Raw genomic sequence first — 17,550 nt, forward strand, 5'->3', positions numbered from 1 at the left:
TGACATTTCAAGAGTCACTTTTCAAGCATTCAAGGTCGATTATGCAACTGAATTGAGGTGAATTAAATGGTAGAGTTATTTGGTTCAAGAATTCCAAGAGACTTGAGCTTTATTTCAGCTTTTAAGATGAATACTTGTGGCCATTCATCTATCCTTTTTTCTAGCATTATAAATATGTGTGTAATCAGCCTTTTGAAGGAACTTTTGACTTTTGGAACTTTAATAAAATTTTATGAACATTTTGTTCACGAGTGAGTTTACCTCTTCTCTTATTTCGTACTAGTCTTGTTCGACTTATCTAACGTTGCTAGCAGCGTCTTCCCGACTTGTTTCTTTGAACTTATCACTCATCACCGAGTGTGGCGTTCTCCAAAATGTACCATTGGTTCCTAACTTTCTAGTTAGCAAGTCAAGGTCCACCTTAAGTGACATATAAGTCTTGGGTCAGCACTTTGATATAGTGTTGGTTCTTTCTTGTCCTTAAGATTGTTTTTCCACATCCACCACCTATCCGACTTATAATCCTTTATTTCTTTATCATTAAACCGAACCTACATATTTCTAAACCCTTCGTTCATTCCCAAAACCACTTTGTTAGCTTCCGCATATCATCATCAAACTTGCGATTTCAACGCCCGGACATTCTCCTTGTCAACGATCGAAGCAAACACGTGAATCAACTCAACTCTCCCGGGCCGAATCACATCAACCTAAAACACAAACAAGTCAAGTTACATCTAATTAAAGAAAGCAACAAATAAAACAAAATAACGAAGAAATTATGAACAAGGGAACTGAATTAAACTAGGACTCTTAAGAGAGAGTCTAATTCGATTATGGAGACACTTGTTTTAACTTCCTAAACCCGACCTAGATGTTATGGTCGAATTTTGAAGGCTACATGGACCATCAAAATGGCCAAATAAAATCGTTCTTTGAAAATCATCATTTTTGTCAAGGTTTACAAAACTCGTCATCTTTGTTAAAACATCAAATTTTAAAATCATCTTTGTAATTATAGTTCATTTACTTAGTATTGACATTTTGGGTGAAAAAACGCAATCAAATTGCAAAACAATTTATATTTTCAAAATCGATTTCTTTACTACGCAGCGAAAAATCATAATTTTTACTTGGGCCCAATATCTTGCAATTATCGGTTATTAGGTCAATTCAATGCAATAAAAAAATGCAAGCAATTAAGCCCAAAATATTAACCCAAGCCACGGTCCCAATAAAAATAAAAAACAATTACAATTCCAACCAAAAATTAATTTTAAATTTTAAATAAGTCCAGTGTCTGATACGAGAATTCCAAAGGCCCAAATCAAGTCCTAAGCTCATGGATTACCTGAAAAGTTTAAACTAAGGGGGTAAGCTTCAAGAACTGTAACACCCCTTACCTGAGACCGTGGCCGGAGTCGAGCACGAGGCATTATCTGACTTAACTTACTAGTTCAGAGTATAAAAAGTGGCTTTTAAAATTAATTCACTCACATTCAATCAATATGACCCTAAAAGTACTCTTGAGACCCTAAAATATGCAACAGAAATGGTTCAGGTTCAAACCGGGAACATAAAAATTTTCTGAATACTTGAACTAATCAAAAAAAATTTATTTCATCATTCACAATAAAACTGTCCACCTGCGCAACAGTCACTAATTTAATTATAACTCAAGCTAAAAAAACTTTAAATTTAGATCCGTAAATTTTTCCTGAAACTAGACTCATATATCCTTTTACCATAAAATTTTCAGAATTTTTGGTTAAGCCAATTAGTACAGTTTATTCACTAAAGCCTCCCCTCTTTCACTATCTGACGGTTCTGACCTCTATTCACTAAAAATCGATTTTTTTATTGTACAGACTTCATATGGTACTTCCACTTGTTTCTACTGAAAATAGACTCACTAAGTAATCTAGGAATATAAATTATAATTCATAATTCCTTCTGTATAAATTTTAATGAATTTATAAAGTCAGAATAGGAGACTTCAGAAGCCATTCTGACCCTATCTCACTAAAATTCAAATATCTCATAATAGAAATTTTCTTTGTCTACATCGTTTATTTCGTATAAAAATAGACTCAATAAGATTTAATTCTAAATCTCATTCACCCTTTAATTCCATTTCTACTATCCTTGGCGATTTTTCAAATTCACATCACTACTGCTGTCCAAAAACTGTTTCATTGCAAATTTTTACTCTTTTATCATTTCTTTGTATTAACTATCATTTAAGCACACACAACACCAAAACACGTTCCTATATAGTCATTTCATTAACTAATAATTATCGAATATTTACTTCCTACTCCTTAGCCATATCATAAGGATACACACAAATTGACCAAGTCCCTATACATGCCATATAAATCAAAAAGTTGTTTAACAAAATCTACCGGAGTAAATCTGGATAGTGTGATCGTTGATGTAGATCTGATCCTCCGAACATATATATATCAATCTACAAGAAACAATAAACACACACTAGTAAGCTTACAGAAAGCTTAGAAAGTTCATAGGCTCATAATAAAATCTTACCACAATTTCACTAACAATATTGATAAACAAATAAAAATTTAACATTTCCTGCCAACCACAATCTCAAATAGTGAATCTATCCAATCGAGGTCAATATCAGATGTCAACTTGTATTCAAACATTTAGCTTCAATTGCACTTACAAATACCTATCAAATTAAGGATCGCCTTACGGATTTGAGTACATCGTTTGCCCGATGCCACGATTTGCTTGAATATTTCACATTGCTATAACTCAGTATGGTTTCTTCATTGAAATACCATACCTACTTTTCACAACTCAGTATGGTTTTCTTCATTGAAACACCATACCTACTTTTCACAACTCAGTATGGTTTTCTTCATTAAAACACCATACTTACTTTTCACAACTCAGTATGATTTTCTTCACTGAAACACCATACCTACTTTTCAAAATTTGCCATGGATTCACCATGGACTTATTTGTCAATTCATCACTGGTTACCGAACGTATGTGCTCAATCTTGCGTATCCCTTAATTTGAACTAACAATCTCATTTTATACTCATTTTTACCATAATCATATTTCAACAACAATACACGAATTGATACAGTATATCATTCCCAAATTAACAATTAATCATAAAATTTCAGCCATATGAACTTACCTGGGCCAATTTGCAGGAGTTGTAAAAGTTCAGAAACTAGTTCAATACTTTCTCTTTTCCGCGTTTATCTTTGGATTCCCGATCTATAATATAAATTTTTCCATTCATTAGCATCTAATTCAATAATAATTTACTTCACAATTTATGCCTTTCAATTTTTGAAATTTCATTTTTACCTCCCAAATTTACAATTTTTACAATTTGGTCCCTACTTAATTAACCCTTCAATTGATCTAATTTTTCTCAATTAACACCTTTTCCAACCATTTTAGACTAATATATTGCCTTTTATATTCAAAACCGCAACACCAAACCCTAATTCTAAACTTTTTCACAATTAGGTCCCTAAAATCAATTTCTATCAAAATTACTTAATAAAATCATCATATAATAAAAGTAAAGGTTTAATTCCATGTTCATTCATCATAAAAATCCATCACTCATTAATTTTAACTTTCAAAATCATCCATGAAAACAATAACTAATGAAATAATTAGTTGGACCTAGTTGTAAAAGTATCAAAATCACAAAAATTACAAGAAATAATCAAGAATTAAACTTACATGGTTCAAATATATGAAAAACCAGCTTGGAGGAACTCTTCAATGGTGTTTTTTTCTGAGAAATGTGAAGAATTTCCTAGAAACTCTTTTAATTAAGATTTTTATTTGTTAACTTTTACAAAATTTCCAATTTTGCCCTTATTACATCACTTTTCTAGATTTTTCTTTTCTTATGCCGTCTCAACTATCCCTTACTGAAATATTTATATGTTAAGTCCCTCCTTATTTATCACTTAAGCTATTTAATCATAATTTAACAAATTTTGCACTATTTTCAATTTAGTCTTTTTTAATTAATTGACTATCCAAAAAAAACGAAACTTTTATACTAACTCAATGACACTCCATAAATATTTATAAAAATATTTATGGCTCGGTTTATGAACTCGAGGTCTCGATACCTCATTTTAGCCCCAATTTACCTATTAAATTCTTTTTAAATCACAAAATTCAATAAATCAAAAAATTCACTAATTCAAAAATTATTCTAAATTCACACTTGACCCATAGTTATTAGTTTACTAAATTTTAAGACTCATTGGTCGGATTTAGTGATCTCGAATTACTGTTTTCGACACCACTGAAAATTAGGCTATTACAAGAACTCAGTGTGAATCTAAACAAGGCAACTAAAGAATATTCACAATTTCAACCAGTAAGACAATCAATAATCAGGTAGCAATTTTACAAAAAAATTTATGGCATCAATTCAATCAATTTCTCAAAGTCATATTGTAACACCCCTTACCCGTATTCAACGCCGGAATAGGGTATGAGGCATTACTAGAACACTTACACATGTTAGCCGAATAAACATATAGCGTAAGCATTATAAGTATAGCCGAGTTCAACATTTATTCATGTGTCAAACTTACCAACATGAGTTAATCCATAAATCATTCATGGCCTTACTTCATACCAAATCATATACCAAATATACCACACTCACATACTATGAAACTTTATTTTCCCATATAAGCTTAAACCATGATCATCACATATCAAAGACAAATGTTCTTGACATTTCCATCACATAAACCGAATTAATCAATGCAACTCAATTATATAATCATCCATATATTATTATTATCATACACATATATATATCATAACTAAATTTCTTAAACATTTGGTCAATTTCTTTTCAAAACCGCAATAGTTCTTCAGTACCAATACGTATTTACCATTCAATTTAACATTTACCGATTAAAATCGGGCATATGACCATTTATACACAATTCATTCATACATTTTATTGTCGTCCTCCTCCTCTCCATTCCACATCCTTAATGTGTATATCACATTTAAACAACATTAACTATAATTTCACTATTCACTAACATGTATATTCAAAACAGTCTATTCGAGTCACAGTCACTAAATTATTTTTACCCAAAGCTACAGAACTCCAAATTAAGATCCGTAAATTTTCTCTGAAACTAGATTCACATATATTCTTACCATAAAATTTTCAAAATTTTTGATTTAGCCAAATAGTATAGTTTATTCTTTAAAGTTTCCCCTGTTTCACTGTTTAACAGTTCTGACCTCTCTTCACTAAAAATTAATTATCTCACTGTAAAAAATTCAGATATTGTTTCCACTTGTTTCTATTAAAAATAGATTCACTGATAATTCTAAACATATAAACTTTATCCCATAATTATTTTTGTACAATTTTTTACAATTTTCCAAAGTCAAAATAGGGGATTCCGAACTCATTCTGACTCTGTCTAATTAAAATTCAAATATCTCAAAATATATAACTCTTTTGTTTTCTATGTTTCTTTTATGTGAAAATAGACTCATTTAGATTCAATTTCATATATTATTCAGCCTCTAATTCAATTTCCACCATTTTTGGTGATTTTTCAAAGTCACACAACTATTGCTTTCTAAACTGTTTTGTTGCTAAATGTACTCTTTCATAATTTCACTTTTTCACTTTCAATCACAATTCAATTCAAAATTCACTTTTCCATTTCTAAGTCGATATTCAATTCAGTTCCACACCTATATTCATTATTCAATTACACTTAGTCAATTTCCCTTTGAACACTCGGAATATACATGGATACGTAGAGATTTAGCACATAAGTGCCACACTGATATGTAGCCGAAGCTACCACTGATACGTAGACGAAGTTATCACTAAAATGTAGCTGAAGCTACCACTGAAATGTAGCCGAGCTACCACTGAAATGTAGCCGAAGCTACCACTGATATGTAGCCGTAGCTACCACTGATATGTAGCCGAAGCTACCACTGATATGTAGCCGAAGCTACCACTGATCAATAACACTGGAAATGTCCACGGGCCTGCTCACACAAGTTGTCAGGTGTCTGCAACACATGCTAGATCACCCAGCACCCGGGACTCACTGTAACACTGTAACACTGATCTCTAGTGACATGTCACTTGTATCCACTTCTATTCCTAAGTTCAACCGGGAATTTACAGTTAACACTTTATTTTAAACACTTTATCACTTGAATAATTCATGAATAATCTTCATTTCTCATTCAATATTAATTCACATATCAAATATAATTCACAATTTATAAAAATATAACTATTATTTACACATAACTTATTTTGATGCAATAATATAAAAATTTAGCAATTTAGTCTTTAATCTTTCCTTTTCTCCGGTCAAGGTCGATTCCACTTCTTTCTTGATCTATAATAACACATTTGACTTATTTAGTACTCACATTTATCAAAACAGTCCTTAACTCAAACTTTGGAAAAATTACAATTTTGCCCCTAAACTTTTACATATTTACACTTTTTCCCCAAAGCTCGTAAATTAAACTTCATCTCTTATTTTTATGTATTATGACATGCTGAACATTTTTCCCTTCTATAGAAACATCAAATTCCAACTCTAACACTTATGAACATTTAGTATTTGTATCGATTATGTCGTTTTACTCGTTTTCACTCAAAATCGCTTAGCAAAAGTTGCTTAACATAATTTCTAGCTTCATATTCTACCATAAAACATCAAAATAAACACATTTCGCATATGGGTATTTTCCAAATATAAAATCTATATTAAATTATTGCTAGAATAAGCAAAATCAAGTTACCAGGACTCCAAAAATGTAAAGAATATTAAAAACGGGGCTTAGAATCACTTACTATGGAGCTTGGAAGCTTGAAAACCCTAAAAATAGCTTCCCCCCTTGCTGATTTCGTCCAAATGAAGAAGATGAGCACAATTTTCCATCTTTTTCCCTTTTAATTCATTTTAATTACTAGATTACCAAATTGCCCCTAACTTAAAATTTTCTTATCTCACTTACCTCATGCCCATTTTTGTCTACCAACTTAACCAATGGTCTAATTACCATATAAGGACCTCCAATTTCAAGTTTCATAACAATTGAACACCTTTAACATGTAGAACTCAACTTTTTCACTTTTTACAATTTAGTCATTTTGACTAAATTGAGTACCCAAACGTCGAAATTTTGGAACGAAATTTTCACAAAATCATTTCGTGAAATTGTAGACCATAAAAATATAAGAAAAATAAATTTTTCCTCATCGGATTTGTGGTCCCGAAACCACTGTTCCGACTAGGCCCAAAATCGGGCTGTTACACATATTCATGGCACACTTTATGCAACAATGCAAGTCCTACACATACCATCCGCTGCACACCATAGGTTCCCTAAAACTCATCATCCAAACACCAAACAATTGGAGTCGAAGCCTAGTGTGGTTGAACCACCAATATCAATCTTGCAGTTAAAATTGCTAATTAAGGTTGCAAATGAATTGCCAATATCAATTTGCAAACAAGCTGCTAATGGTTTGTAGGTAAACCATCAATGGTTGCAAACAAGTTGTCAATCTTCTCAATACTCCGATGCAGTATACTGACTAATCAATGAATGAGATTATACCATCAATACTCCCCAAAACTCCTCCATCATCCACAAAACCAACCCCATGCAATGCAATATGGCATGCTTTTCAATGAAGTAATTCATGCTTATCATACTTTCCATATATCAATAACAATGACATACTTTCATGCTTTAGTCAATTCAATCTCAATTAATGGCATGCTTACAAAGTAAGAATACTCAATATCACAATAGCTATATTTCAAGTCATGCAAAAATTCAATTCATGAAACATATTTAATAAGCACATCACTCGATTAATTTACTTACCTCAATCGGTCAATCTACTAATTTCATTGACCACTTGGCCATACATAAATTTTTAGCAACCAAATACAATTATAGATCATTATAAAATCACACACAAGGTTTAGAACCCACACATGATTAATGTTAAACTGGTATACTATCACTTAATCCACAACTCCTAGATCTTAAGTCTAGACTAGGTCGAATTAATCTGTACATAAGATATCTAAAACACGAGTTAAAATTGGTCCCTAATTCCCCCTATAGGTTTGGCCAAACATGGGAATTAAACCGAAGCATTAGATCCAATTTTTAAACCCACTACTTACTTTTACTTCGACTTCGAATAGAAATTAAAGCAACCTCGAAAGTCAATACTGATTCGGAGCATTTAGATCGGTTCCTAACATAAAATTAGTACTTAAATCAGTAAGGATTAACCACCTATGGCCTATGGAAGCATTCGACCGAATTAGAAGAAACACTTGTGCACTTCGATTGTTAGATTTGGGTTTCCGATTCGAATGAAATCGAACGCACAAATGTGAAAAAAGTGATGAGGGGTTGTTTCAATAAGGTAAAAGTGAGGAAAGATAAAAGTAAGAGTGGGTGAAAAAGGTGAAAAATGCAGCAGCCACTAATGGTTTTTAATGGGGAGACAACACCACAAACAAGGGCAACAATGGTGGTTATTTTGTGCGGCAAGAGGAGGGGTAAATGGCAACAAAAATGGAGCGATTATGGTGCTTAAAAATGGTAGCAAGGGTGCTAAAAATTGGCAGCAAAAAGGGGAAATCAAGAAAGAACAGTAGAGGGGAAAAAAACGAAAGAAAATCATAGGAGGAGAAGAGTGGGATGACACAAAAGGGAGAGAAAGAAAAGGGAAAAAATGAAAGAACAAAAATAAGAAAATAAAATATGCACAGATTAATTTTCAAAAGCTGATAAGTTAACAGATAAACTAAAAATAATTGCAAAATTTTCAAATTAATCCAAAGATAAATCAGTATTTGAGTCAGCCTGAAATTTGTTCACAAGGGAACAACTATGGACGGCACAAGGGAAGCAAAAATACTAAAATTTAATAATTTGCAAGAAAAGGGAATCAAACTCAAGTCTTAAAGGACAATTGCACTAACTCTTAACCATTAAGCCAGTAACCAATCCTTTTCATAATTTTACAAACTCTTAACTAAGAGTCATAGTGTGACAACTCTTGGTCCACTAATCCAAATTCTTCTAACCCGAGTCTTGGGATGTGACACTTGTTCTTAATGAAATTTGGCTAAATAGACTTCTAATTAAGAGAAAACAATTGATCGGAATAAATTTGAAAGAATAATGATTAAAACTGAATGAAATCGAAAAAGAATATCAAAGAAGATTTGGCCAACCAAGAACAATAGAGAACTTAGTATTTGGAGTGATTTGGGTTGTTTTTTTATTAAAAAAAAGTTGTCGAATTGAAGTAATCGAACAAAATTTAATGAAAAAGAAAACCAAAGATCAAAGGAAGAAATTGGCGTCCAAGGGGTCCAAGAATGAGTAAAATAGGGTTTCTTGGGAGAGAAGAAATTGTTCTTTAACCAAAAAAAGGTCTCCAATCAGATTTAAAACAAAAGAAGTGAAACAATTTGTTAGAATGAAGAATTAAGTAAAATAACAATTGCTTTGTAACAAAAGAACTCAAATTATGAAAAGGATGAGCTACTGGCTTAATTGTTAAGAGTTCACGATTCCAAAAGGGAGATAGGTCCATGATTCCATGGCGATTCGACCAGAATTATTTAAATTTAATTTTGGGACGTTAAGTGAAACAAACTTTGGTGCAAATTCCAAAATTATGAGGGGGCCACATGGCAATAATATCAAATAATACATACAAATTGAACTAAAAAAACTAAAGAAAACAAGTTGATTGTGGTGATTAATTAATGCCAGCATTCGATATTAAGTGTAGTTAGTTGTTACTCAGACTAAGTATTTTTATTATGCCACCACCATCTTTGAAAATTATAAAATGATTATTTAACTATATGAAATTTTTTATTTAAATCACTGGGCTATTAAGCTTTTTTCTTTTAAAAAGTTTGATTACCGATCTCTAAGAGACGATCTGATGATCAGTATGGTGGGTCGATACCCGTCAATGAGTAGAAAAACATACTTATATCCATGTTGATTTAACGGTCAATGTAAGAGATTGAAAAAGAAAGCTATTTGGATTTTGGTTCTCAGATTCAGGACATTCAAAATTGTTACATGAAAAAAGCTGAATTATTAAAGAGAAGAGGAATGAGAGCTTTCGATCGGTGCACGCATTGTGAACATAAGGCCATACAGTAGTGACTTTCTAATAGTCAGTGACCATTTTGTAACTTTTTGAAGTTGAGGACCAAAGCATAAACTTACTAATAGTTTGCTGACATTGGGTATAGTTTACCCTAAAAATTAAAAGGTTGCAATATGATTCAAGCTATTGTACTCTTTGTACTTTTATTTTCAAGAATGTAGCTTCTTTACGTTTCGAATTTAAAAATTTTAATCCAACTGTTAACACTATTAAAATTATTCTATTAAATTCGCTAATATAATATTTTGAGGTTTTAAAAAATACTCACTTGATAGCTGTATAACAAAAATTGATATTGTAATGGACCTAAATTTGACAGAAAAATTTAATGGTATTGTCAATTCTTAAAAGTTTGCATCAATATTTTCCCTCGCTATTTGCTTCCCCTCACTTGATAGTCATGTAACAAAAAATGATATTGTAAACAACTAAATGTTTCCCCTCCTATTTCTACTAATAAAATTTTCCATCATATTAACATCATACCTTTTCTTTTCACCCTTCTTCCTCACTAGATCCACTTCATTTTCATATAACTTTCGACTATGCCTCAATATTTCACACCCAAAACAAAATCAAACAATTTCTCATATCTAACTTCAGTTGGCTCTAATGATCTAAGTGTAGTATATTCGTTTTGTATACTTGTATTTTTCAAACAAATTAATTTAATAAAAATATTCATTAAGTACATTAAAAGCCTTTTTTATATTGTTCTCATTGTTTTTGCATGCAAAGCAAAATGGAAGCAAATATTGACTCGTTGGTTATCTAACATTTAACTAATACTAAGCAATATTACATTGTTGAATCGTAATACGAAAATGCAACTTGTATTAGTAGAAGAACCTAAACATGTCCTTAGTTTAATCGGAAATGAGCAAACCGATTTAAAGACTAATATGTTGTCTATCAAGTCCAATTGGGAATGTGCTTTTGTCTTAAGCATCGAAGCATATGACTCCCAGAAGATAGAGACGTAAATATGATTGGATTGACTAGACTGACAGTATATCAGACAAGACCTAAGTAGAATAGATCTTAGATCCATTTATAGATTTATTCACTTGTAATGTTCATGGTGTGACATAGATTAATCTTAAGTGGATGATGGATTATGTATGCATAATTGGTATGCATGACTGGTATACTTTGATATAAGTAAAAGCCTGAGTTCAAATAGATAACAAACTAAAAGCTAGTGTGTTGGATAAACGACTTCTACAGTATGTGGCATCATTCACAACAGTGGAATTCGTAGCCCAATTAATGGATAAATGATATCCTCTCATCGGCATTACATGATAGATGGAAAGTAAATGTGTCCACGAGTTGTTTGTCTTTGTGATAACTATTTAATAGTAATTGACTTTTCATTAAGGATTATGTAGCGGTTAACATAAGATAAAATAGGATCATATTAGGAGAACAAATAGAAAGAGAAAATGATAATTTTATATAGCACAGCGGGGCGAGAAAGCAATTACCATAAACATTCCATACTCACCGTCTAAAAGAAAAAATCCACTCCGCCTCACCCCACATCCACTTTTCAAAAATAATTTTCCCTCATTTCCTCTCACTTTATTTATTTTGAAATTTTTATCTACTTTTATTTTTATTTTTATTTTTATTTTAATATTTAAAATTTAAAATTTTATAATTTTTTTAAAAATCAGTTTTTATCATTTTATATATAACCAACGTCAAATTGACAAAAAAAGTATAAAAACGGAGGAATAAATTTATTATTATACAAACTAAAAAGTGTCACTTAACAGTTGGGTGACAAAATTTTTTTTTCAAAAACTTTAGTAATCAAATTGTAATTTTTTTAGTTAAGTACCCAAAATAAAAATTTGCTCATAATTCAATGACTAATTGTAAAATTTACCCATATATTATTGTATTAATTGAAACCCAGAAAGAAAAGAATCTCTCGTCAAACATTAAATATTGAAGAGCCAACGGATGTCAAGTGGTGAATTAGAGAAAAAAAAAGATTTAAATATAAAATTCGCCTTCAAACTATATCATTTTTTTTATTTAGGTACCTAAAGTTTTTTCAGGTCAAAAGTAATACTAAACTACTAATGTCGTCTCATTTATCTAATAAAAATGAGACACGTGGTACATTCATACTAAACGTTTTGTATGAGTTTTGGGTAAAATAAAAAATTGATAGTTTATGTATCACTTTTGACCAAACAAACTTTAAATACCTACATGAAAAAATAATATAATTTGGGGGGTCGATTTATAGTTAAGCCAAAACAAACAAACAAAACCAAGCAAGCAATTTGCCAGCCAAATTGCTAATTTTTTTTCCTTAAACTATGAGCAATATCAGTATTAGATCAATCAAGTCCTTTTGTTAGTCTAGCCATCAATTTAGACGTTAAATGTCCGTTCGAATATGACATAGACCATATTTAAAACACATGGATTAAATTGTAAACACATGCAAGCATAATATCTCGAGTTGTATTGAATATGAATTCAAATAATTTTATTTTTATTTTTAAAGTTTGGTTCAAGTTGAATAGAATAAAGATATTTCATTTTATTTTAAAAGTAAAAAATTGATATATATATATATATAGGGGCGAAACTAGAAAAAAAATTTTAGGGGGCGAATGAAATTTTAATTTTTAATAGTCTATATCTTTATAATTTTTAAAGGATTAAATTAAATTTTTATAATTTTAGGGGGGCCAAAGTGTAATTTTACCTTCACTAATTTAAAATTTTAAAGGGCCTAAATAGCAATTTTCTATTTTAGGGAGCCGAGGCCCTTGCCAGCCCCCCTAGATTCGCCTCTTATATATATATGCATATAGAGAGAGTTATAGTCAGTGGCGAAGCCTAATTTTTTTTTGGGAGGGCCGGAATTAAATTATATATTTTTACGATAGTAAAAATAGAATTTCATCATTTTAATAGTCTATACCTTTATTATTTTTAAAAGGTTAAATCAAAATTTTATCAATTTTTAGGAGGGTAAAGTGCAATTTTATCATTACTAATTTAAAATTTTTATAAATTATAAAGGGACTAAATTAAAATTTTACCATTTTAGGGGACCATGGCCACTACTGTCCGCCACTAATTATAGTCTTATGCTAGACTATTCACATTAAAAATTGACTTAACAAATTGAATATTATCCGAAAATTGTTGACCAAGAAAATAAATTCCAAAAGTCTTGTAACTTAGAAAATGAACCTTAACAATCAACCTTCAACATTCAACATTCAATGTACACCCACCCGATGGACCCGATGGCTCTATTTGTATAATATTATTCAAGGGATGTTATTAATTTAAGAGTAAATTATAAGAATAGTCATCCAACTATTTAGTTTGTTCTATTTTAGTCACTTAATTATTAATTTATTTGTTTTAATTACTAATCTTTTCAAAATTAAATATTTTAATTGATAGCTACAAATGTGCTTAAAATTTATACGCGTGTTTTAAATATGCTCCGTGTTAGATCTTAGCTGACATTTAATACCTATCTTTATTGGCTAGACTGGCAGAAGGACTAGATTGATACGATTCTAATATTTTGAGAACTCAATTAAAATATTTTGAAGTTCAGGGACTAATTTAAAAGATGACTCGTTGTTGGCGCTTGGTGTAATTAATCCTTTAATATAAAAGGTGATTTAGAAATTTTTATTTGATATAATTATACATATAACACTTCCCCATCCTAATCCTTAAATAACGATATTAATAGTATATTAATCAAAATTAAAATTTTATATAACATAAAATCAAGTTTTAAGCCGAACCCTAAGTTGTGGTCCATTGGTCGAGTAATCAGGTATTTACTTTCTTTAGGAATTACTTAAGTTTAAATTGCAAAAGTGTTACCTATTATAGTATGTGTCGGTAGTAATTTACTCATGCTAAAAAATTCAAAATCTAAACTTAATTATAAGCTTTTTTTTTGAATAATCTCATTATAGGTTATGGTCATATCTGCTATTTTTAACACAATGCCTAGAACTACCCATAGCCTCTCCCTAACCCATAAGTAAAAGAAGAATACGCTCCAGCGCACTCGAACTCACATTCTCCTACATTGGCAATAATGCTCATGCGCTAATTTTAAGTATAATTGAAATAAAAAAATGAAATTTAAAACTAAACCCAAATTTAAAATTATGTTCTTTTTCTAGATATAGCAATAAATAATTGTTAATGAAAGAAAATGAGTGGTATATTACCCAAAATAGATTTTGGATTCTATTTTTTAATTAAATATGTTCATTAAAAAGACAAAAAAGAAAAAAGTTAATTTAAGATAAGGCCGAATGATATGGATTCTATAGATTCTTATACTTTTTGGAATGTTAGGTGTATAATAGGATTTTTTTAATTTTTCATATTTAAATATATAATTTTTTTTATATATATATTTATACATACGTGTCATCGACAAATATAGTATGGAAGAGAGGTAAAATTAGTGAAAAATGTCGCTTTTTAAAAAAAATTATATTATTTATATTATTTAAGGAAATAAGTTGATTTTAAGAGTCAGAAATTGACGTGTCTAACTTAGTTAGAGTTTTAAATTGAGGCTGTTTACACAGTAAAATGTCTGTTACGTCTGTAATAAAAATAGTTTATAAAATTAATTTATTATATTTTAAAAATTAAGTTATGTTATTGTAATTTTTCTATAGCATCCCTAAAAAGGTTTTATGCTTTGACAAAATCCACTTTCAAAATAATTACTTTTTGTCTCATTATTATATTTTACTATTTTTCTTCCAATTGTGCTTTTGAAAATATATCCCATTTATTACACATCATCTTTTCCACAAAGAATAATATACAAAGAGACAATTTTTGAACTAATATTTTTTTTTGTCACATCATCTTCCTGTAAAATTTCGATTTAGATATTTTATAATTTATAAAATTTTAAATTAGTAACGGTAAAATTATATTTTAACCTCTCAAAAATAATTAAATTTTGATTTAACTCTTTTAAAATTATAAAAAATATAGACTATTAAAATGATCAAATTACATTTATTATTCATCATCTTTTCGAAAAAGAATAATATATAAAAAGAGACAAAATTTGAACTAATATATAATTTTTAAACTTTTTGTCACATCAGCTACTCCATTTGGCTTGATCCACCTAAAAAGTGGTGGCGGGTATGACCCTTAAAATAATAAATTTTTAATTTAGATCTTTTATAATTTATAAAATTTTAAATTAGTAACAGTAAAATTATATTTTGGCCCTTCAAAGATGATAAAATTTTAATTTAACTCTTTAAAATTTATAAAAATATAGACTATTAAAATGATGAAATTACATTTATTACACATAATCTTTTCGAAAAAGAATAATATATAAAGAGAAAAAATTTGAACTAATAAAATTTTCTTTATATTTTTGTCACATCATCTCCCCCATTTGTTTTGGTACACCTAAAAAGTATATTTATACATCAATTATGAGGGGGAAAAACTAATTCACCTTTCTCCTTTTCATTTCCCTTTTTATTACATTCAAAGTTGAAATCCAACATTAAAGAGAAGAAGAAGAAAAAAAAGTAAGGGAAGCTTTGGAAGCATCTATGTTAATGGGTATTTTTATCTTTTTATATTTATATATTTTTAAATAAAATAATTAAAAAACATTACTTATGAATTTAACGCGGTATCAATAAATAAATGTTTTAGAAATCTCTTATCACTCCACCAGTAATCATTTGTTGAATTAATATAAATATTTTGTTCACTCATATTGTGGGTATGATAAAATCTAGTTATGATATTAAGATTGTAAATGTCCAGATTCGAGTTTAAATAAAGAAAATTAAATATCTATGACAAAATTTACGTCTATATGTGAAAATAAAGGAGGGGTAATTAAACCTAAATATAAAATGATTAATTGAAATTTAAATAAAATAAAATATAAAAATAAACAAACAAAATTAAAATTGAATAAATCATGTAACGAAAGCTCTAAAATTAAAATATATAAAACTAGTCCCTAATTAAACTCTTAAAGAAATAAAAATAATAAAAGTAATTATTAAAATAATCCTAATGTTTAAAAAATATTGTGTTTCACTTCAGTTCTCATGTAAAATTTTCATAGTAGTCCACATCTTGACTTGTTTTTAAATTTATCGAATAATATCGTACTTACATCGAAAATTATCAAAAAGTGTCAAAATCAATAGAATTTATGTCTAGAAATAATTAAAATGAATAAAAAAATATTTGAATTAAGCAAAGTATCAAAAGGATAAAAAATAAAATTTAGTCAAATTCCTTTCCTCTCATTTTATCTCAAATTTGGCATTCAAAATAGAGTAAAATAAGGGGAATATTATTCTTTTCTATCAGTTTTTATTTATTTTGAGCTATTTTTTAAATTTTGATAAATTTTGCCACAAAAAGGTTCATTTTGAAACAAGCAAGTATTGAAGAATATTGGGGATTTTTCTATTTATGACCAAAACTAAATGTATACTTGCAAATTTGTCCATTTCAATTTAATTACTAGTAACACCTCGAAATTGGGGCTAGAAGAATTAAGGCATGTTGGTTGGGTCAATGCTTCGGTTGGGCTGTTAAGTTAGTTTTTGCGTTTAAGGAAAAGAATGAGTTTACTAGTTTAGTGGTAAAACTTTAGCTTACCCTTAGGTCTTGTGTGCACTAAGTGAGATTTTTTTTTTTGGTTTTGGTTTTGGTTTCAAATTAATGTTAAGCGATATTTAAATTGTTAGAGAAATTATTTTCAAAAAGAAATTTTAAAATATTGATCAAGTTTTGTTTTGGGTCATTTTAGAGGCCAAAGTGACCTTTGGAATCTGATTGAAACTTTTGAGCCGGGTTTTAGGTATTGCATTACTTGTTGTATAAAAAGGACATACTTTTAGGCATTTATGGTTGTTTAAAAAAAAAAGGAGATTAGGTTTTAGATCTCATTATGTGATATCCAAATTGAGTTAGTAAGAAATATGTTGGTTAATTCTACTTAGTGTTTCCAATTTATGATAAAAATTTTAAATTAGTCCTTAAATTTTAAAATGTTCTAATTGAATCTTCAAAGTATCAACATTGTATCATATAGATTTTTCTATCGGCCTACCCATAATCTTAGACGTTAAACATAACATCAAAGATGACATGAAGCATATTAAAATATATTGATCAAAATTTTAATACTTGTGTCTTACTATATGGACAATTTTAGAGATGACGTGTTAAAAATCAAATAGTTCATTAAAATTTACGAGGGA

The sequence above is a fragment of the Gossypium hirsutum genome, chromosome D01 (genome assembly GCF_007990345.1).
Source record: "Gossypium hirsutum isolate 1008001.06 chromosome D01, Gossypium_hirsutum_v2.1, whole genome shotgun sequence".
NCBI lineage: Eukaryota > Viridiplantae > Streptophyta > Magnoliopsida > Malvales > Malvaceae > Gossypium > Gossypium hirsutum.